We start from the raw sequence: 26,435 nt of genomic DNA on the forward strand, positions 1-26,435 counted from the left end.
GACTCCTACGCCCTTCGGGTGAGCATCATTTTGGTTCCAAGATCGCTGACTCCCTCCACACCCCTGTGGGCCTGCTGAGCAGCATTGAGTCCCATACGTCCCACGGAGGCTCTCTGTGTCTGCAGAGTCTCGGGCAACACACTATACGTTACTTCAGGAGAGCTACATTTCCAGAGCACTCGAACAGCATCAAAACTACATTTCTAGGCAGTCCAACATGCCCTGGAAGTCTTCGACATTGCCCTCGTCAGAGCTGCCCAGAGAAAACACTCTGCTTAGAATTTATCGAGGACCTCGTACCTGAAGTCACTCTATTCAAGGAGAAATACAGCATCTTAACATGCTGTGTCGTTCACAGGGCACGAAACGTGAGAACTTGCCTCGAGGTAAGGCCATGAAATGCTATGCCGAAGCGGAGGCGTGTAGCAGTTTCCATGTGGCCGTAGACGCATATCTTCAGCATTTTAAAGCCAGTACGCTTTTCAGGACACCCAGGTGCCTCGCCTGGAAACCCTATTCCCTGCAAGAACACTGAGTACCCTCAGGCTCCCCTGGCCCTTCTAAGCAATATCCAGGCCAGGAGCTTTCAGACTCACAGTGTGTATGTCGAGTGTAGGGTAACACAGTGCACTCTTATTGGGACATCTTGATATAGCCAGCAATCGCCCAGGTTCACGAGCACCTTTAAGCAAGTTCCAATAGGCCGTGGAATTCGTTCTCATTCCCTAGTTTGAGCTGTACAGAGAGAAACAGTAAGCTTCTCCTTCCATTCAGGACCTCCTACCTGAAGTCACCCTGCCTCCTGAAGAAAGACGACCTCGTTTCTATTGAAACTAAAGCACAGTTTTTCCTGTAGCACGGCAGGCTTTTGAAGAGGCACGGTCCCAGAGGCCTAGCTAGGGCTTTCCTTGGTGAGGCCGTTCACTAGTTGCAGAACACCCTGCCTCGAGAAGTTGATTCAGCGAAGCAACAACTGTGTACTCTGTGTCTCATTTGACTTGTTAAAAACCACAGAGATGTATGCTGCCTGTGCCCATTGAAATGGGGGCATGATGGGACTAGCCTTGCTTTTCGTTTGGAAACCTCCATTCTAGCTTCCGTGAAGCTCCCTGAAATTCTCTGCTGTTGACAGGCCTCTGGCCACTGTAGGCATGTGTCTGGGAAGAAATTGAGTTTTCTCTGGCTACACACGGAACTTCATTGGCCGGGGTGGGGCGCACCTTGCCATGCTCTAGAGCTAAAGGGAATCTCAACGTGAGCCCTTGGCTCGAGGTAAGGCCCTGAGTAGCCCTGCAGAACGGGAGGCATGCAGCTCTTTCCATTAGCTCTTAGTCGCTCTTCTGGTTTACTTTAAATGAAGTACCTTTTTTCAGGACTCCTAGGCCCCTCGGTTGAGCATCATTTTTGTTCCAAGGTCTCTGAGTATCTCCACACCCCTGTAGGCCTGCTGAGCAACAACGAGGCACATTGGTCCTCGGAGGTCCTCTGTGTCTGCTGAGTCATGGGCAACACACTGCACTCTTTCTTGTGATATCTTGATTCACAGCACTCGCACAGGTTCAAGAGCAATGTTCAACAAGTTCCAACATGCCGTGGAAGTCGCTCTCATTCCCTAGTTTGAGCTGTACAGAGAGAAACAGTAAGCTTCTCCTTCCATTCAGGACCTCCTACCTGAAGTCACCCTGCCTCTTGAAGAAAGACGACCTTCTTTGTATTGCAACTAAAGCACAGTTTTTCCTGTAGCACGGCAGGCTTTTGAAGCGGCACGGGTCCAGAGTCCTAGCCAGGGATTTCCTTGGTGAGGCCGTTCACTAGTTGCAGAACACCGTGCCTCGAGAAGTTGATTCAGGGAAGCAACAACTGTGTACTCTGTGTCTCATTTGACTTGTTAAAAACCACAGAGATGAATGCTGCCTGTGCCCATGGAAATGGGGTCATGAGGGTACTAGCCTTGCTTTCCGTTTGGAAACCTCCATTCTTGCTTCCCTGAAGCTCCCTGAAATTCTCTGCTGTTGACAGTCCTCTGGCCACTGTAGGCATGTGTCTGGGAAAAAAATGAGTTTTCTCTGGGTACACACGGAGCTTCATTGGCCGGGGTGGGGCTTTCCTTGCCATCCTCTAGAGCTAAAGGGAATCTCAACTTGAGTCCCTGCCTCGAGGTAAGGCCCTGAGTAGCCCTGCAGAAAGGGAGGCATGCAGCTCTTTCCATGAGCTCTTAGTGGAGGTCTGTTTTATTGAAAAGAATTACCCCTTTCAGGACTCCTACGCCCTTCGGGTGAGCATCATTTTGGTTCCAAGATCACTGACTCCCTCCACACCCCTGTGGGCCTGCTGAGCAGCATTGAGTCCCATACGTCCCACGGAGGCTCTCTGTGTCTGCAGAGTCTCGGGCAACACACTATACGTTACTTCAGGAGAGCTACATTTCCAGAGCACTCGAACAGCATCAGAACTACATTTCTAGGCAGTCCACCATGCCCTGGAAGTCTTCGACATTGCCCTCGTCAGAGCTGCCCAGAGAAAACACTCTGCTTAGAATTTATCGAGGACCTCGTACCTGAAGTCACTCTATTCAAGGAGAAATACAGCATCTTAACATGCTGTGTCGTTCACAGGGCAAGAAACGTGAGAACTTGCCTCGAGGTAAGGCCATGAAATGCTTTGCAGAAGCGGAGGCGTGTAGCAGTTTCCATGTGGCCGTAGACGCATATCTTCAGCATTTTAAAGCCAGTACGCTTTTCAGGACACCCAGGTGCCTCGCCTGGAAACCCTATTCCCTGCAAGAACACTGAGTACCCTCAGGCTCCCCTGACCCTTCTAAGCAATATCCAGGCCAGGAGCTTTCAGACTCACAGTGTGTATGTCGAGTGTAGGGTAACACAGTGCACTCTTATTGGGACATCTTGATATAGCCAGCAATCGCCCAGGTTCACGAGCACCTTTAAGCAAGTTCCAATAGGCCGTGGAATTCGTTCTCATTCCCTAGTTTGAGCTGTACAGAGAGAAACAGTAAGCTTCTCCTTCCATTCAGGACCTCCTACCTGAAGTCACCCTGCCTCCTGAAGAAAGACGACCTCGTTTCTATTGAAACTAAAGCACAGTTTTTCCTGTAGCACGGCAGGCTTTTGAAGAGGCACGGGCCCAGAGGCCTAGCTAGGGCTTTCCTTGGTGAGGCCGTTCACCAGATGCAGAACACCCTGCCTCGAGAAGTTGATTCAGGGAAGCAACAACTGTGTACTCTGTGTCTCATTTGACTTGTTAAAAACCACAGAGATGTATGCTGCCTGTGCCCATTGAAATGGGGGCATGATGGGACTAGCCTTGCTTTTCGTTTGGAAACCTCCATTCTAGCTTCCGTGAAGCTCCCTGAAATTCTCTGCTGTTGACAGGCCTCTGGCCACTGTAGGCATGTGTCTGGGAAGAAAATGAGTTTTCTCTGGGTACACACGGAGCTTCATTGGCCGGGGTGGGGCTTTCCTTGCCATCCTCTAGAGCTAAAGGGAATCTCAACGTGAGTCCCTGCCTCGAGGTAAGGCCCTGAGTAGCCCTGCAGAAAGGGAGGCATGCAGCTCTTTCCATGAGCTCTTAGTGGAGGTCTGTTTTATTGAAAAGAATTACCCCTTTCAGGACTCCTACGCCCTTCGGGTGAGCATCATTTTGGTTCCAAGATCACTGACTCCCTCCACACCCCTGTGGGCCTGCTGAGCAGCATTGAGTCCCATACGTCCCACGGAGGCTCTCTGTGTCTGCAGAGTCTCGGGCAACACACTATACGTTACTTCAGGAGAGCTACATTTCCAGAGCACTCGAACAGCATCAGAACTACATTTCTAGGCAGTCCACCATGCCCTGGAAGTCTTCGACATTGCCCTCGTCAGAGCTGCCCAGAGAAAACACTCTGCTTAGAATTTATCGAGGACCTCGTACCTGAAGTCACTCTATTCAAGGAGAAATACAGCATCTTAACATGCTGTGTCGTTCACAGGGCAAGAAACGTGAGAACTTGCCTCGAGGTAAGGCCATGAAATGCTTTGCAGAAGCGGAGGCGTGTAGCAGTTTCCATGTGGCCGTAGACGCATATCTTCAGCATTTTAAAGCCAGTACGCTTTTCAGGACACCCAGGTGCCTCGCCTGGAAACCCTATTCCCTGCAAGAACACTGAGTACCCTCAGGCTCCCCTGACCCTTCTAAGCAATATCCAGGCCAGGAGCTTTCAGACTCACAGTGTGTATGTCGAGTGTAGGGTAACACAGTGCACTCTTATTGGGACATCTTGATATAGCCAGCAATCGCCCAGGTTCACGAGCACCTTTAAGCAAGTTCCAATAGGCCGTGGAATTCGTTCTCATTCCCTAGTTTGAGCTGTACAGAGAGAAACAGTAAGCTTCTCCTTCCATTCAGGACCTCCTACCTGAAGTCACCCTGCCTCCTGAAGAAAGACGACCTCGTTTCTATTGAAACTAAAGCACAGTTTTTCCTGTAGCACGGCAGGCTTTTGAAGAGGCACGGGCCCAGAGGCCTAGCTAGGGCTTTCCTTGGTGAGGCCGTTCACCAGATGCAGAACACCCTGCCTCGAGAAGTTGATTCAGGGAAGCAACAACTGTGTACTCTGTGTCTCATTTGACTTGTTAAAAACCACAGAGATGTATGCTGCCTGTGCCCATTGAAATGGGGGCATGATGGGACTAGCCTTGCTTTTCGTTTGGAAACCTCCATTCTAGCTTCCGTGAAGCTCCCTGAAATTCTCTGCTGTTGACAGGCCTCTGGCCACTGTAGGCATGTGTCTGGGAAGAAAATGAGTTTTCTCTGGGTACACACGGAGCTTCATTGGCCGGGGTGGGGCTTTCCTTGCCATCCTCTAGAGCTAAAGGGAATCTCAACGTGAGTCCCTGCCTCGAGGTAAGGCCCTGAGTAGCCCTGCAGAAAGGGAGGCATGCAGCTCTTTCCATGAGCTCTTAGTGGAGGTCTGTTTTATTGAAAAGAATTACCCCTTTCAGGACTCCTACGCCCTTCGGGTGAGCATCATTTTGGTTCCAAGATCACTGACTCCCTCCACACCCCTGTGGGCCTGCTGAGCAGCATTGAGTCCCATACGTCCCACGGAGGCTCTCTGTGTCTGCAGAGTCTCGGGCAACACACTATACGTTACTTCAGGAGAGCTACATTTCCAGAGCACTCGAACAGCATCAGAACTACATTTCTAGGCAGTCCACCATGCCCTGGAAGTCTTCGACATTGCCCTCGTCAGAGCTGCCCAGAGAAAACACTCTGCTTAGAATTTATCGAGGACCTCGTACCTGAAGTCACTCTATTCAAGGAGAAATACAGCATCTTAACATGCTGTGTCGTTCACAGGGCAAGAAACGTGAGAACTTGCCTCGAGGTAAGGCCATGAAATGCTTTGCAGAAGCGGAGGCGTGTAGCAGTTTCCATGTGGCCGTAGACGCATATCTTCAGCATTTTAAAGCCAGTACGCTTTTCAGGACACCCAGGTGCCTCGCCTGGAAACCCTATTCCCTGCAAGAACACTGAGTACCCTCAGGCTCCCCTGGCCCTTCTAAGCAATATCCAGGCCAGGAGCTTTCAGACTCACAGTGTGTATGTCGAGTGTAGGGTAACACAGTGCACTCTTATTGGGACATCTTGATATAGCCAGCAATCGCCCAGGTTCACGAGCACCTTTAAGCAAGTTCCAATAGGCCGTGGAATTCGTTCTCATTCCCTAGTTTGAGCTGTACAGAGAGAAACAGTAAGCTTCTCCTTCCATTCAGGACCTCCTACCTGAAGTCACCCTGCCTCCTGAAGAAAGACGACCTCGTTTCTATTGAAACTAAAGCACAGTTTTTCCTGTAGCACGGCAGGCTTTTGAAGAGGCACGGGCCCAGAGGCCTAGCTAGGGCTTTCCTTGGTGAGGCCGTTCACCAGATGCAGAACACCCTGCCTCGAGAAGTTGATTCAGGGAAGCAACAACTGTGTACTCTGTGTCTCATTTGACTTGTTAAAAACCACAGAGATGTATGCTGCCTGTGCCCATTGAAATGGGGGCATGATGGGACTAGCCTTGCTTTTCGTTTGGAAACCTCCATTCTAGCTTCCGTGAAGCTCCCTGAAATTCTCTGCTGTTGACAGGCCTCTGGCCACTGTAGGCATGTGTCTGGGAAGAAAATGAGTTTTCTCTGGGTACACACGGAGCTTCATTGGCCGGGGTGGGGCTTTCCTTGCCATCCTCTAGAGCTAAAGGGAATCTCAACGTGAGTCCCTGCCTCGAGGTAAGGCCCTGAGTAGCCCTGCAGAAAGGGAGGCATGCAGCTCTTTCCATGAGCTCTTAGTGGAGGTCTGTTTTATTGAAAAGAATTACCCCTTTCAGGACTCCTACGCCCTTCGGGTGAGCATCATTTTGGTTCCAAGATCACTGACTCCCTCCACACCCCTGTGGGCCTGCTGAGCAGCATTGAGTCCCATACGTCCCACGGAGGCTCTCTGTGTCTGCAGAGTCTCGGGCAACACACTATACGTTACTTCAGGAGAGCTACATTTCCAGAGCACTCGAACAGCATCAGAACTACATTTCTAGGCAGTCCACCATGCCCTGGAAGTCTTCGACATTGCCCTCGTCAGAGCTGCCCAGAGAAAACACTCTGCTTAGAATTTATCGAGGACCTCGTACCTGAAGTCACTCTATTCAAGGAGAAATACAGCATCTTAACATGCTGTGTCGTTCACAGGGCAAGAAACGTGAGAACTTGCCTCGAGGTAAGGCCATGAAATGCTTTGCAGAAGCGGAGGCGTGTAGCAGTTTCCATGTGGCCGTAGACGCATATCTTCAGCATTTTAAAGCCAGTACGCTTTTCAGGACACCCAGGTGCCTCGCCTGGAAACCCTATTCCCTGCAAGAACACTGAGTACCCTCAGGCTCCCCTGGCCCTTCTAAGCAATATCCAGGCCAGGAGCTTTCAGACTCACAGTGTGTATGTCGAATGTAGGGTAACACAGTGCACTCTTATTGGGACATCTTGATATAGCCAGCAATCGCCCAGGTTCACGAGCACCTTTAAGCAAGTTCCAATAGGCCGTGGAATTCGTTCTCATTCCCTAGTTTGAGCTGTACAGAGAGAAACAGTAAGCTTCTCCTTCCATTCAGGACCTCCTACCTGAAGTCACCCTGCCTCCTGAAGAAAGACGACCTCGTTTCTATTGAAACTAAAGCACAGTTTTTCCTGTAGCACGGCAGGCTTTTGAAGAGGCACGGGCCCAGAGGCCTAGCTAGGGCTTTCCTTGGTGAGGCCGTTCACCAGATGCAGAACACCCTGCCTCGAGAAGTTGATTCAGGGAAGCAACAACTGTGTACTCTGTGTCTCATTTGACTTGTTAAAAACCACAGAGATGTATGCTGCCTGTGCCCATTGAAATGGGGGCATGATGGGACTAGCCTTGCTTTTCGTTTGGAAACCTCCATTCTAGCTTCCGTGAAGCTCCCTGAAATTCTCTGCTGTTGACAGGCCTCTGGCCACTGTAGGCATGTGTCTGGGAAGAAAATGAGTTTTCTCTGGGTACACACGGAGCTTCATTGGCCGGGGTGGGGCTTTCCTTGCCATCCTCTAGAGCTAAAGGGAATCTCAACGTGAGTCCCTGCCTCGAGGTAAGGCCCTGAGTAGCCCTGCAGAAAGGGAGGCATGCAGCTCTTTCCATGAGCTCTTAGTGGAGGTCTGTTTTATTGAAAAGAATTACCCCTTTCAGGACTCCTACGCCCTTCGGGTGAGCATCATTTTGGTTCCAAGATCACTGACTCCCTCCACACCCCTGTGGGCCTGCTGAGCAGCATTGAGTCCCATACGTCCCACGGAGGCTCTCTGTGTCTGCAGAGTCTCGGGCAACACACTATACGTTACTTCAGGAGAGCTACATTTCCAGAGCACTCGAACAGCATCAGAACTACATTTCTAGGCAGTCCACCATGCCCTGGAAGTCTTCGACATTGCCCTCGTCCGAGCTGCCCAGAGAAAACACTCTGCTTAGAATTTATCGAGGACCTCGTACCTGAAGTCACTCTATTCAAGGAGAAATACAGCATCTTAACATGCTGTGTCGTTCACAGGGCAAGAAACGTGAGAACTTGCCTCGAGGTAAGGCCATGAAATGCTTTACAGAAGCGGAGGCGTGTAGCAGTTTCCATGTGGCCGTAGACGCATATCTTCAGCATTTTAAAGCCAGTACGCTTTTCAGGACCCCCAGGTGCCTCGCCTGGAAACCCTATTCCCTGCAAGAACACTGAGTACCCTCAGGCTCCCCTGGCCCTTCTAAGCAATATCCAGGCCAGGAGCTTTCAGACTCACAGTGTGTATGTCGAGTGTAGGGTAACACAGTGCACTCTTATTGGGACATCTTGATATAGCCAGCAATCGCCCAGGTTCACGAGCACCTTTAAGCAAGTTCCAATAGGCCATGGAATTCGTTCTCATTCCCTAGTTTGAGCTGTACAGAGAGAAACAGTAAGCTTCTCCTTCCATTCAGGACCTCCTACCTGAAGTCACCCTGCCTCCTGAAGAAAGACGACCTCGTTTCTATTGAAACTAAAGCACAGTTTTTCCTGTAGCACGGCAGGCTTTTGAAGAGGCACGGGCCCAGAGGCCTAGCTAGGGCTTTCCTTGGTGAGGCCGTTCACCAGATGCAGAACACCCTGCCTCGAGAAGTTGATTCAGGGAAGCAACAACTGTGTACTCTGTGTCTCATTTGACTTGTTAAAAACCACAGAGATGTATGCTGCCTGTGCCCATTGAAATGGGGGCATGATGGGACTAGCCTTGCTTTTCGTTTGGAAACCTCCATTCTAGCTTCCGTGAAGCTCCCTGAAATTCTCTGCTGTTGACAGGCCTCTGGCCACTGTAGGCATGTGTCTGGGAAGAAAATGAGTTTTCTCTGGGTACACACGGAGCTTCATTGGCCGGGGTGGGGCTTTCCTTGCCATCCTCTAGAGCTAAAGGGAATCTCAACGTGAGTCCCTGCCTCGAGGTAAGGCCCTGAGTAGCCCTGCAGAAAGGGAGGCATGCAGCTCTTTCCATGAGCTCTTAGTGGAGGTCTGTTTTATTGAAAAGAATTACCCCTTTCAGGACTCCTACGCCCTTCGGGTGAGCATCATTTTGGTTCCAAGATCACTGACTCCCTCCACACCCCTGTGGGCCTGCTGAGCAGCATTGAGTCCCATACGTCCCACGGAGGCTCTCTGTGTCTGCAGAGTCTCGGGCAACACACTATACGTTACTTCAGGAGAGCTACATTTCCAGAGCACTCGAACAGCATCAGAACTACATTTCTAGGCAGTCCATCATGCCCTGGAAGTCTTCGACATTTGCCTCGTCAGAGCTGCCCAGAGAAAACACTCTGCTTAGAATTTATCGAGGACCTCGTACCTGAAGTCACTCTATTCAAGGAGAAATACAGCATCTTAACATGCTGTGTCGTTCACAGGGCAAGAAACGTGAGAACTTGCCTCGAGGTAAGGCCATGAAATGCTTTGCAGAAGCGGAGGCGTGTAGCAGTTTCCATGTGGCCGTAGACGCATATCTTCAGCATTTTAAAGCCAGTACGCTTTTCAGGACACCCAGGTGCCTCGCCTGGAAACCCTATTCCCTGCAAGAACACTGAGTACCCTCAGGCTCCCCTGGCCCTTCTAAGCAATATCCAGGCCAGGAGCTTTCAGACTCACAGTGTGTATGTCGAGTGTAGGGTAACACAGTGCACTCTTATTGGGACATCTTGATATAGCCAGCAATCGCCCAGGTTCACGAGCACCTTTAAGCAAGTTCCAATAGGCCGTGGAATTCGTTCTCATTCCCTAGTTTGAGCTGTACAGAGAGAAACAGTAAGCTTCTCCTTCCATTCAGGACCTCCTACCTGAAGTCACCCTGCCTCCTGAAGAAAGACGACCTCGTTTCTATTGAAACTAAAGCACAGTTTTTCCTGTAGCACGGCAGGCTTTTGAAGAGGCACGGGCCCAGAGGCCTAGCTAGGGCTTTCCTTGGTGAGGCCGTTCACCAGATGCAGAACACCCTGCCTCGAGAAGTTGATTCAGGGAAGCAACAACTGTGTACTCTGTGTCTCATTTGACTTGTTAAAAACCACAGAGATGTATGCTGCCTGTGCCCATTGAAATGGGGGCATGATGGGACTAGCCTTGCTTTTCGTTTGGAAACCTCCATTCTAGCTTCGGTGAAGCTCCCTGAAATTCTCTGCTGTTGACAGGCCTCTGGCCACTGTAGGCATGTGTCTGGGAAGAAAATGAGTTTTCTCTGGCTACACATGGAACTTCATTGGCCGGGGTGGGACGCACCTTGCCATGCTCTAGAGCTAAAGGGAATCTAAACGTGAGCCCTTGGCTCGAGGTAAGGCCCTGAGTAGCCCTGCAGAACGGGAGGCATGCAGCTCTTTCCATTAGCTCTTAGTCGCTCTTCTGGTTTACTTTAAATGAAGTACCTTTTTTCAGGACTCCTAGGCCCCTCGGTTGAGCATCATTTTTGTTCCAAGGTCTCTGAGTATCTCCACACCCCTGTAGGCCTGCTGAGCAACAACGAGGCACATTGGTCCTCGGAGGTCCTCTGTGTCTGCTGAGTCATGGGCAACACACTGCACTCTTTCTTGTGATATCTTGATTCACAGCACTCGCACAGGTTCAAGAGCAATGTTCAACAAGTTCCAACATGCCGTGGAAGTCGCTCTCATTCCCTAGTTTGAGCTGTACAGAGAGAAACAGTAAGCTTCTCCTTCCATTCAGGACCTCCTACCTGAAGTCACCCTGCCTCTTGAAGAAAGACGACCTTCTTTGTATTGCAACTAAAGCACAGTTTTTCCTGTAGCACGGCAGGCTTTTGAAGCGGCACGGGTCCAGAGTCCTAGCCAGGGATTTCCTTGGTGAGGCCGTTCACTAGTTGCAGAACACCGTGCCTCGAGAAGTTGATTCAGGGAAGCAACAACTGTGTACTCTGTGTCTCATTTGACTTGTTAAAAACCACAGAGATGAATGCTGCCTGTGCCCATGGAAATGGGGTCATGAGGGTACTAGCCTTGCTTTCCGTTTGGAAACCTCCAATCTTGCTTCCGTGAAGCTCCCTGAAATTCTCTGCTGTTGACAGTCCTCTGGCCACTGTAGGCATGTGTCTGGGAAAAAAATGAGTTTTCTCTGGGTACACACGGAGCTTCATTGGCCGGGGTGGGGCTCTCCTTGCCATCCTCTAGAGCTAAAGGGAACCTCAACGTGAGTCCCTGCCTCGAGGTAAGGCCGTGAGTAGCCCTGCAGAAAGGGAGGCATGCAGCTCTTTCCATGAGCTCTTAGTGGAGGTCTGTTTTATTTAAAAGAATTACCCCTTTCAGGACTCCTACGCCCTTCGGGTGAGCATCATTTTGGTTCCAAGATCACTGACTCCCTCCACACCCCTGTGGGCCTGCTGAGCAGCATTGAGTCCCATACGTCCCACGGAGGCTCTCTGTGTCTGCAGAGTCTCGGGCAACACACTATACGTTACTTCAGGAGAGCTACATTTCCAGAGCACTCGAACAGCATCAAAACTACATTTCTAGGCAGTCCACCATGCCCTGGAAGTCTTCGACATTGCCCTCCTCAGAGCTGCCCAGAGAAAACACTCTGCTTAGAATTTATCGAGGACCTCGTACCTGAAGTCACTCTATTCAAGGAGAAATACAGCATCTTAACATGCTGTGTCGTTCACAGGGCAAGAAACGTGAGAACTTGCCTCGAGGTAAGGCCATGAAATGCTTTGCAGAAGCGGAGGCGTGTAGCAGTTTCCATGTGGCCGTAGACGCATATCTTCAGCATTTTAAAGCCAGTACGCTTTTCAGGACACCCAGGTGCCTCGCCTGGAAACCCTATTCCCTGCAAGAACACTGAGTACCCTCAGGCTCCCCTGACCCTTCTAAGCAATATCCAGGCCAGGAGCTTTCAGACTCAGTGTGTGTTTGTCGAGTGTAGGGTAACACAGTGCACTCTTATTGGGACATCTTGATATAGCCAGCTATCGCCCAGGTTCACGAGCACCTTTAAGCAAGTTCCAATAGGCCGTGGAATTCGTTCTCATTCCCTAGTTTGAGCTGTACAGAGAGAAACAGTAAGCTTCTCCTTCCATTCAGGACCTCCTACCTGAAGTCACCCTGCCTCCTGAAGAAAGACGACCTCGTTTCTATTGAAACTAAAGCACAGTTTTTCCTGTAGCACGGCAGGCTTTTGAAGAGGCACGGGCCCAGAGGCCTAGCTAGGGCTTTCCTTGGTGTGGCCGTTCACTAGATGCAGAACACACTGCCTCGAGAAGTAGATTCAGGGAAGCAACAACTGTGTACTCTGTGTCTGATTTGACTTGTTAAAAACCACAGAGATGTATGCTGCCTGTGCCCATGGAAATGGGGGCATGATGGGACTAGCCTTGCTTTTCGTTTGGAAACCTCCGTTCTAGCTTCGGTGAAGCTCCCTGAAATTCTCTGCTGTTGACAGGCCTCTGGCCACTGTAGGCAGTGTCTGGGAAGAAAATGAGTTTTCTCTGGCTACACACGGAACTTCATTGGCCGGGGTGGGGCGCACCTTGCCATGCTCTAGAGCTAAAGGGAATCTAAACGTGAGCCCTTGGCTCGAGGTAAGGCCCTGAGTAGCCCTGCAGAACGGGAGGCATGCAACTCATTCCATTAGCTCTTAGTCCCTCTTCTGGTTTACTTTAAATGAAGTACCTTTTTTCAGGACTCCTAGGCCCCTCGGTTTAGCATCATTTTTGTTCCAAGGTCTCTGAGTATCTCCACACCCCTGTAGGCCTGCTGAGCAACAACGAGGCACATTGGTCCTCGGAGGTCCTCTGTGTCTGCTGAGTCATGGGCAACACACTGCACTCTTTCTTGTGATATCTTGATTCACAGCACTCGCACAGGTTCAAGAGCAATGTTCAACAAGTTCCAACATGCCGTGGAAGTCGCTCTTATTCCCTAGTTTGAGCTGTACAGAGAGAAACAGTAAGCTTCTCCTTCCATTCAGGACCTCCTACCTGAAGTCACCCTGCCTCTTGAAGAAAGACGACCTTCTTTGTATTGCAACTAAAGCACAGTTTTTCCTGTAGCACGGCAGGCTTTTGAAGAGGCACGGGCCCAGAGGCCTAGCTAGGGCTTTCCTTGGTGTGGCCGTTCACTAGATGCAGAACACCCTGCCTCGAGAAGTTGATTCAGGGAAGCAACAACTGTGTACTCTGTGTCTCATTTGACTTGTTAAAAACCACAGAGATGTATGCTGCCTGTGCCCATGGAAATGGTGGCATGATGGGACTAGCCTTGCTTTTCGTTTGGAAACCTCCATTCTAGCTTCCGTGAAGCTCCCTGAAATTCTCTGCTGTTGACAGTCCTCTGGCCACTGTAGGCATGTGTCTGGGAAAAAAATGAGTTTTCTCTGGGTACACACGGAGCTTCATTGGCCGGGGTGGGGCTTTCCTTGCCATCCTCTAGAGCTAAAGGGAATCTCAACGTGAGTCCCTGCCTCGAGGTAAGGCCCTGAGTAGCCCTGCAGAAAGGGAGGCATGCAGCTCTTTCCATGAGCTCTTAGTGGAGGTCTGTTTTATTAAAAAGAATTACCCCTTTCAGGACTCCTACGCCCTTCGGGTGAGCATCATTTTGGTTCCAAGATCACTGACTCCCTCCACACCCCTGTGGGCCTGCTGAGCAGCATTGAGTCCCATACGTCCCACGGAGGCTCTCTGTGTCTGCAGAGTCTCGGGCAACACACTATACGTTACTTCAGGAGAGCTACATTTCCAGAGCACTCGAACAGCATCAGAACTACATTTCTAGGCAGTCCAAAATGCCCTGGAAGTCTTCGACATTGCCCTCGTCAGAGCTGCCCAGAGAAAACACTCTGCTTAGAATTTATCGAGGACCTCGTACCTGAAGTCACTCTATTCAAGGAGAAATACAGCATCTTAACATGCTGTGTCGTTCACAGGGCAAGAAACGTGAGAACTTGCCTCGAGGTAAGGCCATGAAATGCTTTGCAGAAGCAGAGGCGTGTAGCAGTTTCCATGTGACCGTAGACGCATATCTTCAGCATTTTAAAGCCAGTACGCTTTTCAGGACACCCAGGTGCCTCGCCTGGAAACCCTATTCCCTGCAAGAACACTGAGTACCCTCAGGCTCCCCTGGCCCTTCTAAGCAAAATCCAGGCCAAGAGCTCTCAGACTCAGAGTGTGTATGTCGAGTGTAGGGTAACAAAGTGCACTCTTATTGGGACATCTTGATATAGCCAGCAATCGCCCAGGTTCACGAGCACCTTTAAGCAAGTTCCAGTAGGCCGTGGAATTCGTTCTCATTCCCTAGTTTGAGCTGTACAGAGAGAAACAGTAAGCTTCTCCTTCCATTCAGGACCTCCTACCTGAACTCACCCTGCCTCCTGAAGAAAGACGACCTCGTTTCTATTGAAACTAAAGCACAGTTTTTCCTGTAGCACGGCAGGCTTTTGAAGCGGCACGGGTCCAGAGTCCTAGCCAGGAATTTCCTTGGTGAGGCCGTTCACTAGTTGCAGAACACCGTGCCTCGAGAAGTTGATTCAGGGAAGCAACAACTGTGTACTCTGTGTCTCATTTGACTTGTTAAAAACCACAGAGATGTATGCTGCCTGTGCCCATGGAAATGGGGGCATGATGGGACTAGCCTTGCTTTTCGTTTGGAAACCTCCATTCTAGCTTCGGTGAAGCTCCCTGAAATTCTCTGCTGTTGACAGGCCTCTGGCCACTGTAGGCATGTGTCTGGGAAGAAAATGAGTTTTCTCTGGCTACACATGGAACTTCATTGGCCGAGGTGGGACGCACCTTGCCATGCTCTAGAGCTAAAGGGAATCTAAACGTGAGCCCTTGGCTCGAGGTAAGGCCCTGAGTAGCCCTGCAGAACGGGAGGCATGCAGCTCTTTCCATTAGCTCTTAGTCGCTCTTCTGGTTTACTTTAAATGAAGTACCTTTTTTCAGGACTCCTAGGCCCCTCGGTTGAGCATCATTTTTGTTCCAAGGTCTCTGAGTATCTCCACACCCCTGTAGGCCTGCTGAGCAACAACGAGGCACATTGGTCCTCGGAGGTCCTCTGTGTCTGCTGAGTCATGGGCAACACACTGCACTCTTTCTTGTGATATCTTGATTCACAGCACTCGCACAGGTTCAAGAGCAATGTTCAACAAGTTCCAACATGCCGTGGAAGTCGCTCTCATTCCCTAGTTTGAGCTGTACAGAGAGAAACAGTAAGCTTCTCCTTCCATTCAGGACCTCCTACCTGAAGTCACCCTGCCTCTTGAAGAAAGACGACCTTCTTTGTATTGCAACTAAAGCACAGTTTTTCCTGTAGCACGGCAGGCTTTTGAAGCGGCACGGGTCCAGAGTCCTAGCCAGGGATTTCCTTGGTGAGGCCGTTCACTAGTTGCAGAACACCGTGCCTCGAGAAGTTGATTCAGGGAAGCAACAACTGTGTACTCTGTGTCTCATTTGACTTGTTAAAAACCACAGAGATGAATGCTGCCTGTGCCCATGGAAATGGGGTCATGAGGGTACTAGCCTTGCTTTCCGTTTGGAAACCTCCATTCTTGCTTCCGTGAAGCTCCCTGAAATTCTCTGCTGTTGACAGTCCTCTGGCCACTGTAGGCATGTGTCTGGGAAAAAATGAGTTTTCTCTGGGTACACACGGAGCTTCATTGGCCGGGGTGGGGCTCTCCTTGCCATCCTCTAGAGCTAAAGGGAATCTCAACGTGAGTCCCTGCCTCGAGGTAGGGCCCTGAGTAGCCCTGCAGAAAGGGAGGCATGCAGCTCTTTCCATGAGCTCTTAGTGGAGGTCTGTTTTATTTAAAAGAATTACCCCTTTCAGGACTCCTACGCCCTTCGGGTGAGCATCATTTTGGTTCCAAGATCACTGACTCCCTCCACACCCCTGTGGGCCTGCTGAGCAGCATTGAGTCCCATAAGTCCCACGGAGGCTCTCTGTGTCTGCAGAGTCTCGGGCAACACACTATACGTTACTTCAGGAGAGCTACATTTCCAGAGCACTCGAACAGCATCAAAACTACATTTCTAGGCAGTCCAACATGCCCTGGAAGTCTTCGACATTGCCCTCGTCAGAGCTGCCCAGAGAAAACACTCTGCTTAGAATTTATCGAGGACCTCGTACCTGAAGTCACTCTATTCAAGGAGAAATACAGCATCTTAACATGCTGTGTCGTTCACAGGGCAAGAAACGTGAGAACTTGCCTCGAGGTAAGGCCATGAAATGCTTTGCAGAAGCGGAGGCGTGTAGCAGTTTCCATGTGGCCGTAGACGCATATCTTCAGCATTTTAAAGCCAGTACGCTTTTCAGGACACCCAGGTGCCTCGCCTGGAAACCATATTCCCTGCAAGAACACTGAGTACCCTCAGGCTATCCTGGCCCTTCTAAGCAAAATCCAGGCCAAGAGCTTTCAGACTCAGAGTGTGTATGTCGAGTGTAGGGTAACACAGTGCACTCTTATTGGGACATCTTGATATAGCCAACAATCGCCCAGGTTCACGAGCACCTTTAAGCAAGTTCCAATAGGCCGTGGAATTCGTTCTCATTCCCTAGTTTGAGCTGTACAGAGAGAAACAGTAAGCTTCTCCTTCCATTCAGGACCTCCTACCTGAAGTCACCCTGCCTCCTGAAGAAAGACGACCTCGTTTCTATTGAAACTAAAGCCCAGTTTTTCCTGTAGCACGGCAGGCTTTTGAAGAGGCACGGGCCCAGAGGCCTAGCTAGGGCTTTCCTTGGTGTGGCCGTTCACTAGATGCAGAACACCCTGCCTCGAGAAGTTGATTCAGGGAAGCAACAACTGTGTACTCTGTGTCTGATTTGACTTGTTAAAAACCACAGAGATGTATGCTGCCTGTGCCCATGGAAATGGGGTCATGAGGGTACTAGCCTTGCTTTCCGTTTGGAAGCCTCCATTCTTGCTTCCGTGAAGCTCCCTGAAATTCTCTGCTGTTGACAGTCCTCTGGCCACTGTAGGCATGTGTCTGGGAAAAAAATGAGTTTTCTCTGGGTACACAAGGAGCTTCATTGGCCGGGGTGGGGCTCTCCTTGCCATCCTCTAGAGCTAAAGGGAATCTCAACGTGAGTCCCTGCCTCGAGGTAAGGCCCTGAGTAGCCCTGCAGAAAGGGAGGCATGCAGCTCTTTCCATGAGCTCTTAGTGGAGGTCTGTTTTATTGAAAAGAATTACCCCTTTCAGGACTCCTACGCCCTTCGGGTGAGCATCATTTTGGTTGCAAGATCACTGACTCCCTCCACACCCCTGTGGGCCTGCTGAGCAGCATTGAGTCCCATACGTCCCACGGAGGCTCTCTGTGTCTGCAGAGTCTCGGGCAACACACTATACGTTACTTCAGGAGAGCTACATTTCCAGAGCACTCGAACAGCATCAAAACTACATTTCTAGGCAGTCCAACATGCCCTGGAAGTCTTCGACATTGCCCTCGTCAGAGCTGCCCAGAGAAAACACTCTGCTTAGAATTTATCGAGGACCTCGTACCTGAAGTCACTCTATTCAAGGAGAAATACAGCATCTTAACATGCTGTGTCGTTCACAGGGCAAGAAACGTGAGAACTTGCCTCGAGGTAAGGCCATGAAATGCTTTGCAGAAGCAGAGGCGTGTAGCAGTTTCCATGTGGCCGTAGACGCATATCTTCAGCATTTTAAAGCCAGTACGCTTTTCAGGACACCCAGGTGCCTCGCCTGGAAACCCTATTCCCTGCAAGAACACTGAGTACCCTCAGGCTCCCCTGGCCCTTCTAAGCAAAATCCAGGCCAAGAGCTTTCAGACTCAGAGTGTGTATGTCGAGTGTAGGGTAACAAAGTGCACTCTTATTGGGACATCTTGATATAGCCAGCAATCGCCCAGGTTCACGAGCACCTTTAAGCAAGTTCCAGTAGGCCATGGAATTCGTTCTCATTCCCTAGTTTGAGCTGTACAGAGAGAAACAGTAAGCTTCTCCTTCCATTCAGGACCTCCTACCTGAAGTCACCCTGCCTCTTGAAGAAAGACGACCTCGTTTCTATTGAAACTAAAGCACAGTTTTTCCTGTAGCACGGCAGGCTTTTGAAGAGGCACGGGCCCAGAGGCCTAGCTAGGGCTTTCCTTGGTGTGGCCGTTCACTAGATGCAGAACACCCTGCCTCGAGAAGTTGATTCAGGGAAGCAACAACTGTGTACTCTGTGTCTCATTTGACTTGTTAAAAACCACAGAGATGTATGCTGCCTGTGCCCATGGAAATGGGGGCATGATGGGACTAGCCTTGCTTTTCGTTTGGAAACCTCCATTCTAGCTTCGGTGAAGCTCCCTGAAATTCTCTGCTGTTGACAGTCCTCTGGCCACTGTAGGCATGTGTCTGGGAAGAAAATGAGTTTTCTCTGGCTACACACGGAACTTCATTGGCCGGGGTGGGACGCACCTTGCCATGCTCTAGAGCTAAAGGGAATCTCAACGTGAGCCCTTGGCTCGAGGTAAGGCCCTGAGTAGCCCTGCAGAACGGGAGGCATGCAGCTCTTTCCATTAGCTCTTAGTCGCTCTTCTGGTTTACTTTAAATGAAGTACCTTTTTTCAGGACTCCTAGGCCCCTCGGTTGAGCATCATTTTTGTTCCAAGGGCTCTGAGTATCTCCACACCCCTGTAGGCCTGCTGAGCAACAACGAGGCACATTGGTCCTCGGAGGTCCTCTGTGTCTGCTGAGTCATGGGCAACACACTGCACTCTTTCTTGTGATATCTTGATTCACAGCACTCGCACAGGTTCAAGAGCAATGTTCAACAAGTTCCAACATGCCGTGGAAGTTGCTCTCATTCCCTAGTTTGAGCTGTACAGAGAGAAACAGTAAGCTTCTCCTTCCATTCAGGACCTCCTACCTGAAGTCACCCTGCCTCTTGAAGAAAGACGACCTTCTTTCTATTGCAACTAAAGCACAGTTTTTCCTGTAGCACGGCATGCTTTTGAAGCGGCAAGGGCCCAGAGTCCTTGTCAGGGATTTCCTTGGTGAGGCCGTTTACTAGTTGCAGAACACCGTGCCTCGAGAAGTTGATTCAGGGAAGCAACAACTGTGTACTCTGTGTCTCATTTGACTTGTTAAAAACCACAGAGATGAATGCTGCCTGTGCCCATGGAAATGGGGTCATGAGGGTACTAGCCTTGCTTTCCGTTTGGAAACCTCCATTCTTGCTTCCGTGAAGCTCCCTGAAATTCTCTGCTGTTGACAGTCCTCTGGCCACTGTAGGCATGTGTCTGGGGAAAAAAATAAGTTTTCTCTGGGTACACACGGAGCTTCATTGGCCGGGGTGGGGCTCTCCTTGCCATCCTCTAGAGCTAAAGGGAATCTCAACGTGAGTCCCTGCCTCGAGGTAAGGCCCTGAGTAGCCCTGCAGAAAGGGAGGCATGCAGCTCTTTCCATGAGCTCTTAGTGGAGGTCCGTTTTATTTAAAAGAATTACCCCTTTCAGGACTCCTACGCCCTTCGGGTGAGCATCATTTTGGTTCCAAGATCACTGACTCCCTCCACACCCCTGTGGGCCTGCTGAGCAGCATTGAGTCCCATACGTCCCACGGAGGCTCTCTGTGTCTGCAGAGTCTCGGGCAACACACTATACGTTACTTCAGGAGAGCTACATTTCCAGAGCACTCGAACAGCATCAAAACTACATTTCTAGGCAGTCCAACATGCCCTGGAAGTCTTCGACATTGCCCTCGTCAGAGCTGCCCAGAGAAAACACTCTGCTTAGAATTTATCGAGGACCTCATACCTGAAGTCACTCTATTCAAGGAGAAATACAGCATCTTAACATGCTGTGTCGTTCACAGGGCAAGAAACGTGAGAACTTGCCTCGAGGTAAGGCCATGAAATGCTTTGCAGAAGCGGAGGCGTGTAGCAGTTTCCATGTGGCCGTAGACGCATATCTTCAGCATTTTAAAGCCAGTACGCTTTTCAGGACACCCAGGTGCCTCGCCTGGAAACCCTATTCCCTGCAGGAACACTGAGTACCCTCAGGCTCCCCTGGCCCTTCTAAGCAACTTCCAGGCCATGAGCTTTCAGACTCACAGTGTGTATGTCGAGTGTAGGGTAACACAGTGCACTCTTATTGGGACATCTTGATATAGCCAGCTATCGCCCAGGTTCACGAGCACCTTTAAGCAAGTTCCAATAGGCCGTGGAATTCGTTCTCATTCCCTAGTTTGAGCTGTACAGAGAGAAACAGTAAGCTTCTCCTTCCATTCAGGACCTCCTACCTGAAGTCACCCTGCCTCCTGAAGAAAGACGACCTCGTTTCTATTGAAACTAAAGCACAGTTTTTCCTGTAGCACGGCAGGCTTTTGAAGAGGCACGGGCCCAGAGGCCTAGCTAGGGCTTTCCTTGGTGTGGCCGTTCACTAGATGCAGAACACACTGCCTCGAGAAGTTGATTCAGGGAAGCAACAACTGTGTACTCTGTGTCTCATTTGACTTGATAAAAACCACAGAGATGTATGCTGCCTGTGCCCATGGAAATGGGGGCATGATGGGACTAGCCTTGCTTTTCGTTTGGAAACCTCCATTCTAGCTTCCGTGAAGCTCCCTGAAATTCTCTGCTGTTGACAGGCCTCTGGCCACTGTAGGCATGTGTCTGGGAAGAAAATGAGTTTTCTCTGGCTACACACGGAACTTCATTGGCCGGGGTGGGGCGCACCTTGCCATGCTCTAGAGCTAAAGGGAATCTAAACGTGAGCCCTTGGCTCGAGGTAAGGCCCTGAGTAGCCCTGCAGAACGGGAGGCATGCAGCTCTTTCCATTAGCTCTTAGTCGCTCTTCTGGTTTACTTTAAATGAAGTACCTTTTTTCAGGACTCCTAGGCCCCTCGGTTGAGCATCATTTTTGTTCCAAGGGCTCTGAGTATCTCCACACCCCTGTAGGCCTGCTGAGCAACAACGAGGCACATTGGTCCTCGGAGGTCCTCTGTGTCTGCTGAGTCATGGGCAACACACTGCACTCTTTCTTGTGATATCTTGATTCACAGCACTCGCACAGGTTCAAGAGCAATGTTCAACAAGTTCCAACATGCCGTGGAAGTTGCTCTCATTCCCTAGTTTGAGCTGTACAGAGAGAAACAGTAAGCTTCTCCTTCCATTCAGGACCTCCTACCTGAAGTCACCCTGCCTCTTGAAGAAAGACGACCTTCTTTCTATTGCAACTAAAGCACAGTTTTTCCTGTAGCACGGCATGCTTTTGAAGCGGCAAGGGCCCAGAGTCCTTGTCAGGGATTTCCTTGGTGAGGCCGTTTACTAGTTGCAGAACACCGTGCCTCGAGAAGTTGATTCAGGGAAGCAACAACTGTGTACTCTGTGTCTCATTTGACTTGTTAAAAACCACAGAGATGAATGCTGCCTGTGCCCATGGAAATGGGGTCATGAGGGTACTAGCCTTGCTTTCCGTTTGGAAACCTCCATTCTTGCTTCCGTGAAGCTCCCTGAAATTCTCTGCTGTTGACAGTCCTCTGGCCACTGTAGGCATGTGTCTGGGGAAAAAAATAAGTTTTCTCTGGGTACACACGGAGCTTCATTGGCCGGGGTGGGGCTCTCCTTGCCATCCTCTAGAGCTAAAGGGAATCTCAACGTGAGTCCCTGCCTCGAGGTAAGGCCCTGAGTAGCCCTGCAGAAAGGGAGGCATGCAGCTCTTTCCATGAGCTCTTAGTGGAGGTCCGTTTTATTTAAAAGAATTACCCCTTTCAGGACTCCTACGCCCTTCGGGTCAGCATCATTTTGGTTCCAAGATCACTGACTCCCTCCACACCCCTGTGGGCCTGCTGAGCAGCATTGAGTCCCATACGTCCCACGGAGGCTCTCTGTGTCTGCAGAGTCTCGGGCAACACACTATACGTTACTTCAGGAGAGCTACATTTCCAGAGCACTCGAACAGCATCAAAACTACATTTCTAGGCAGTCCAACATGCCCTGGAAGTCTTCGACATTGCCCTCGTCAGAGCTGCCCAGAGAAAACACTCTGCTTAGAATTTATCGAGGACCTCGTACCTGAAGTCACTCTATTCAAGGAGAAATACAGCATCTTAACATGCTGTGTCGTTCACAGGGCAAGAAACGTGAGAACTTGCCTCGAGGTAAGGCCATGAAATGCTTTGCAGAAGCGGAGGCGTGTAGCAGTTTCCATGTGGCCGTAGACGCATATCTTCAGCATTTTAAAGCCAGTACGCTTTTCAGGACACCCAGGTGCCTCGCCTGGAAACCCTATTCCCTGCAAGAACACTGAGTACCCTCAGGCTCCCCTGGCCCTTCTAAGCAACTTCCAGGCCAGGGGCTTTCAGACTCACAGTGTGTATGTCGAGTGTAGGGTAACACAGTGCACTCTTATTGGGACATCTTGATATAGCCAGTAATCGCCCAGGTTCACGAGCACCTTTAAGCAAGTTCCAATAGGCCGTGGAATTCGTTCTCATTCCCTAGTTTGAGCTGTACAGAGAGAAACAGTAAGCTTCTCCTTCCATTCAGGACCTCCTACCTGAAGTCACCCTGCCTCCTGAAGAAAGACGACCTCGTTTCTATTGAAACTAAAGCACAGTTTTTCCTGTAGCACGGCAGGCTTTTGAAGAGGCACGGGCCCAGAGGCCTAGCTAGGGCTTTCCTTGGTGTGGCCGTTCACTAGATGCAGAAAACCCTGCCTCGAGAAGTTGATTCAGGGAAGCAACAACTGTGTACTCTGTGTCTGATTTGACTTGTTAAAAACCACAGAGATGTATGCTGCCTGTGCCCATGGAAATGGGGGCATGATGGGACTAGCCTTGCTTTTCGTTTGGAAACCTCCATTCTAGCTTCGGTGAAGCTCCCTGAAATTCTCTGCTGTTGACAGGCCTCTGGCCACTGTAGGCATGTGTCTGGGAAGAAAATGAGTTTTCTCTGGCTACACACGGAACTTCATTGGCCTGGGTGGGGCGCACCTTGCCATGCTCTAGAGCTAAAGGGAATCTAAACGTGAGCCCTTGGCTCGAGGTAAGGCCCTGAGTAGCCCTGCAGAACGGGAGGCATGCAGCTCTTTCCATTAGCTCTTAGTCGCTCTTCTGGTTCACTTTAAATGAAGTACCTTTTTTCAGGACTCCTAGGCCCCTCGGTTGAGCATCATTTTTGTTCCAAGGTCTCTGAGTATCTCCACACCCCTGTAGGCCTGCTGAGCAACAACGAGGCACATTGGTCCTCGGAGGTCCTCTGTGTCTGCTGAGTCATGGGCAACACACTGCACTCTTTCTTGTGATATCTTGATTCACAGCACTCGCACAGGTGCAAGAGCAATGTTCAACAAGTTCCAACATGCCGTGGAAGTCGCTCTCATTCCCTAGTTTGAGCTGTACAGAGAGAAACAGTAAGCTTCTCCTTCCATTCAGGACCTCCTACCTGAAGTCACCCTGCCTCTTGAAGAAAGACGACCTTCTTTCTATTGCAACTAAAGCACAGTTTTTCCTGTAGCACGGCATGCTTTTGAAGCAGCACGGGTCCAGAGTCCTAGCCAGGGATTTCCTTGGTGAGGCCGTTCACTAGTTGCAGAACACCGTGCCTCGAGAAGTTGATTCAGGGAAGCAACAACTGTGTACTCTGTGTCTCATTTGACTTGTTAAAAACCACAGAGATGAATGCTGCCTGTGCCCATGGAAATGGGGTCATGAGGGTACTAGCCTTGCTTTCCGTTTGGAAACCTCCATTCTTGCTTCCGTGAAGCTCCCTGAAATTCTCTGCTGTTGACAGTCCTCTGGCCACTGTAGGCATGTGTCTGGGGAAAAAAATAAGTTTTCTCTGGGTACACACGGAGCTTCATTGGCCGGAGTGGGGCTCTCCTTGCCATCCTCTAGAGCTAAAGGGAATCTCAACGTGAGTCCCTGCCTCGAGGTAAGGCCCTGAGTAGCCCTGCAGAAAGGGAGGCATGCAGCTCTTTCCATGAGCTCTTAGTGGAGGTCCGTTTTATTTAAAAGAATTACCCCTTTCAGGACTCCTACGCCCTTCGGGTCAGCATCATTTTGGTTCCAAGATCACTGACTCCCTCCACACCCCTGTGGGCCTGCTGAGCAGCATTGAGTCCCATACGTCCCACGGAGGCTCTCTGTGTCTGCAGAGTCTCGGGCAACACACTATACGTTACTTCAGGAGAGCTACATTTCCAGAGCACTCGAACAGCATCAAAACTACATTTCTAGGCAGTCCAACATGCACTGGAAGTCTTCGACATTGCCCTCGTCAGAGCTGCCCAGAGAAAACACTCTGCTTAGAATTTATCGAGGACCTCATACCTGAAGTCACTCTATTCAAGGAGAAATACAGCATCTTAACATGCTGTGTCGTTCACAGGGCAAGAAACGTGAGAACTTGCCTCGAGGTAAGGCCATGAAATGCTTTGCAGAAGCGGAGGCGTGTAGCAGTTTCCATGTGGCCGTAGACGCATATCTTCAGCATTTTAAAGCCAGTACGCTTTTCAGGACACCCAGGTGCCTCGCCTGGAAACCCTATTCCCTGCAGGAACACTGAGTACCCTCAGGCTCCCCTGGCCCTTCTAAGCAACTTCCAGGCCAGGAGCTTTCAGACTCACAGTGTGTATGTCGAGTGTAGGGTAACACAGTGCACTCTTATTGGGACATCTTGATATAGCCAGCTATCGCCCAGGTTCACGAGCACCTTTAAGCAAGTTCCAATAGGCCGTGGAATTCGTTCTCATTCCCTAGTTTGAGCTGTACAGAGAGAAACAGTAAGCTTCTCCTTCCATTCAGGACCTCCTACCTGAAGTCACCCTGCCTCCTGAAGAAAGACGACCTCGTTTCTATTGAAACTAAAGCACAGTTTTTCCTGTAGCACGGCAGGCTTTTGAAGAGGCACGGGCCCAGAGGCCTAGCTAGGGCTTTCCTTGGTGTGGCCGTTCACTAGATGCAGAACACACTGCCTCGAGAAGTTGATTCAGGGAAGCAACAACTGTGTACTCTGTGTCTCATTTGACTTGATAAAAACCACAGAGATGTATGCTGCCTGTGCCCATGGAAATGGGGGCATGATGGGACTAGCCTTGCTTTTCGTTTGGAAACCTCCATTCTAGCTTCCGTGAAGCTCCCTGAAATTCTCTGCTGTTGACAGGCCTCTGGCCACTGTAGGCATGTGTCTGGGAAGAAAATGAGTTTTCTCTGGCTACACACGGAACTTCATTGGCCGGGGTGGGGCGCACCTTGCCATGCTCTAGAGCTAAAGGGAATCTAAACGTGAGCCCTTGGCTCGAGGTAAGGCCCTGAGTAGCCCTGCAGAACGGGAGGCATGCAGCTCTTTCCATTAGCTCTTAGTCGCTCTTCTGGTTTACTTTAAATGAAGTACCTTTTTTCAGGACTCCTAGGCCCCTCGGTTGAGCATCATTTTTGTTCCAAGGGCTCTGAGTATCTCCACACCCCTGTAGGCCTGCTGAGCAACAACGAGGCACATTGGTCCTCGGAGGTCCTCTGTGTCTGCTGAGTCATGGGCAACACACTGCACTCTTTCTTGTGATATCTTGATTCACAGCACTCGCACAGGTGCAAGAGCAATGTTCAACAAGTTCCAACATGCCGTGGAAGTCGCTCTCATTCCCTAGTTTGAGCTGTACAGAGAGAAACAGTAAGCTTCTCCTTCCATTCAGGACCTCCTACCTGAAGTCACCCTGCCTCTTGAAGAAAGACGACCTTCTTTCTATTGCAACTAAAGCACAGTTTTTCCTGTAGCACGGCATGCTTTTGAAGCAGCACGGGTCCAGAGTCCTAGCCAGGGATTTCCTTGGTGAGGCCGTTCACTAGTTGCAGAACACCGTGCCTCGAGAAGTTGATTCAGGGAAGCAACAACTGTGTACTCTGTGTCTCATTTGACTTGTTAAAAACCACAGAGATGAATGCTGCCTGTGCCCATGGAAATGGGGTCATGAGGGTACTAGCCTTGCTTTCCGTTTGGAAACCTCCATTCTTGCTTCCGTGAAGCTCCCTGAAATTCTCTGCTGTTGACAGTCCTCTGGCCACTGTAGGCATGTGTCTGGGGAAAAAAATAAGTTTTCTCTGGGTACACACGGAGCTTCATTCGCCGGGGTGGGGCTCTCCTTGCCATCCTCTAGAGCTAAAGGGAATCTCAACGTGAGTCCCTGCCTCGAGGTAAGGCCCTGAGTAGCCCTGCAGAAAGGGAGGCATGCAGCTCTTTCCATGAGCTCTTAGTGGAGGTCCGTTTTATTTAAAAGAATTACCCCTTTCAGGACTCCTACGCCCTTCGGGTCAGCATCATTTTGGTTCCAAGATCACTGACTCCCTCCACACCCCTGTGGGCCTGCTGAGCAGCATTGAGTCCCATACGTCCCACGGAGGCTCTCTGTGTCTGCAGAGTCTCGGGCAACACACTATACGTTACTTCAG

The sequence above is a fragment of the Balaenoptera physalus genome, assembly GCF_965194825.1.
Source record: "Balaenoptera physalus genome assembly, chromosome: 9".
Taxonomy (NCBI): Eukaryota; Metazoa; Chordata; class Mammalia; order Artiodactyla; family Balaenopteridae; genus Balaenoptera; species Balaenoptera physalus.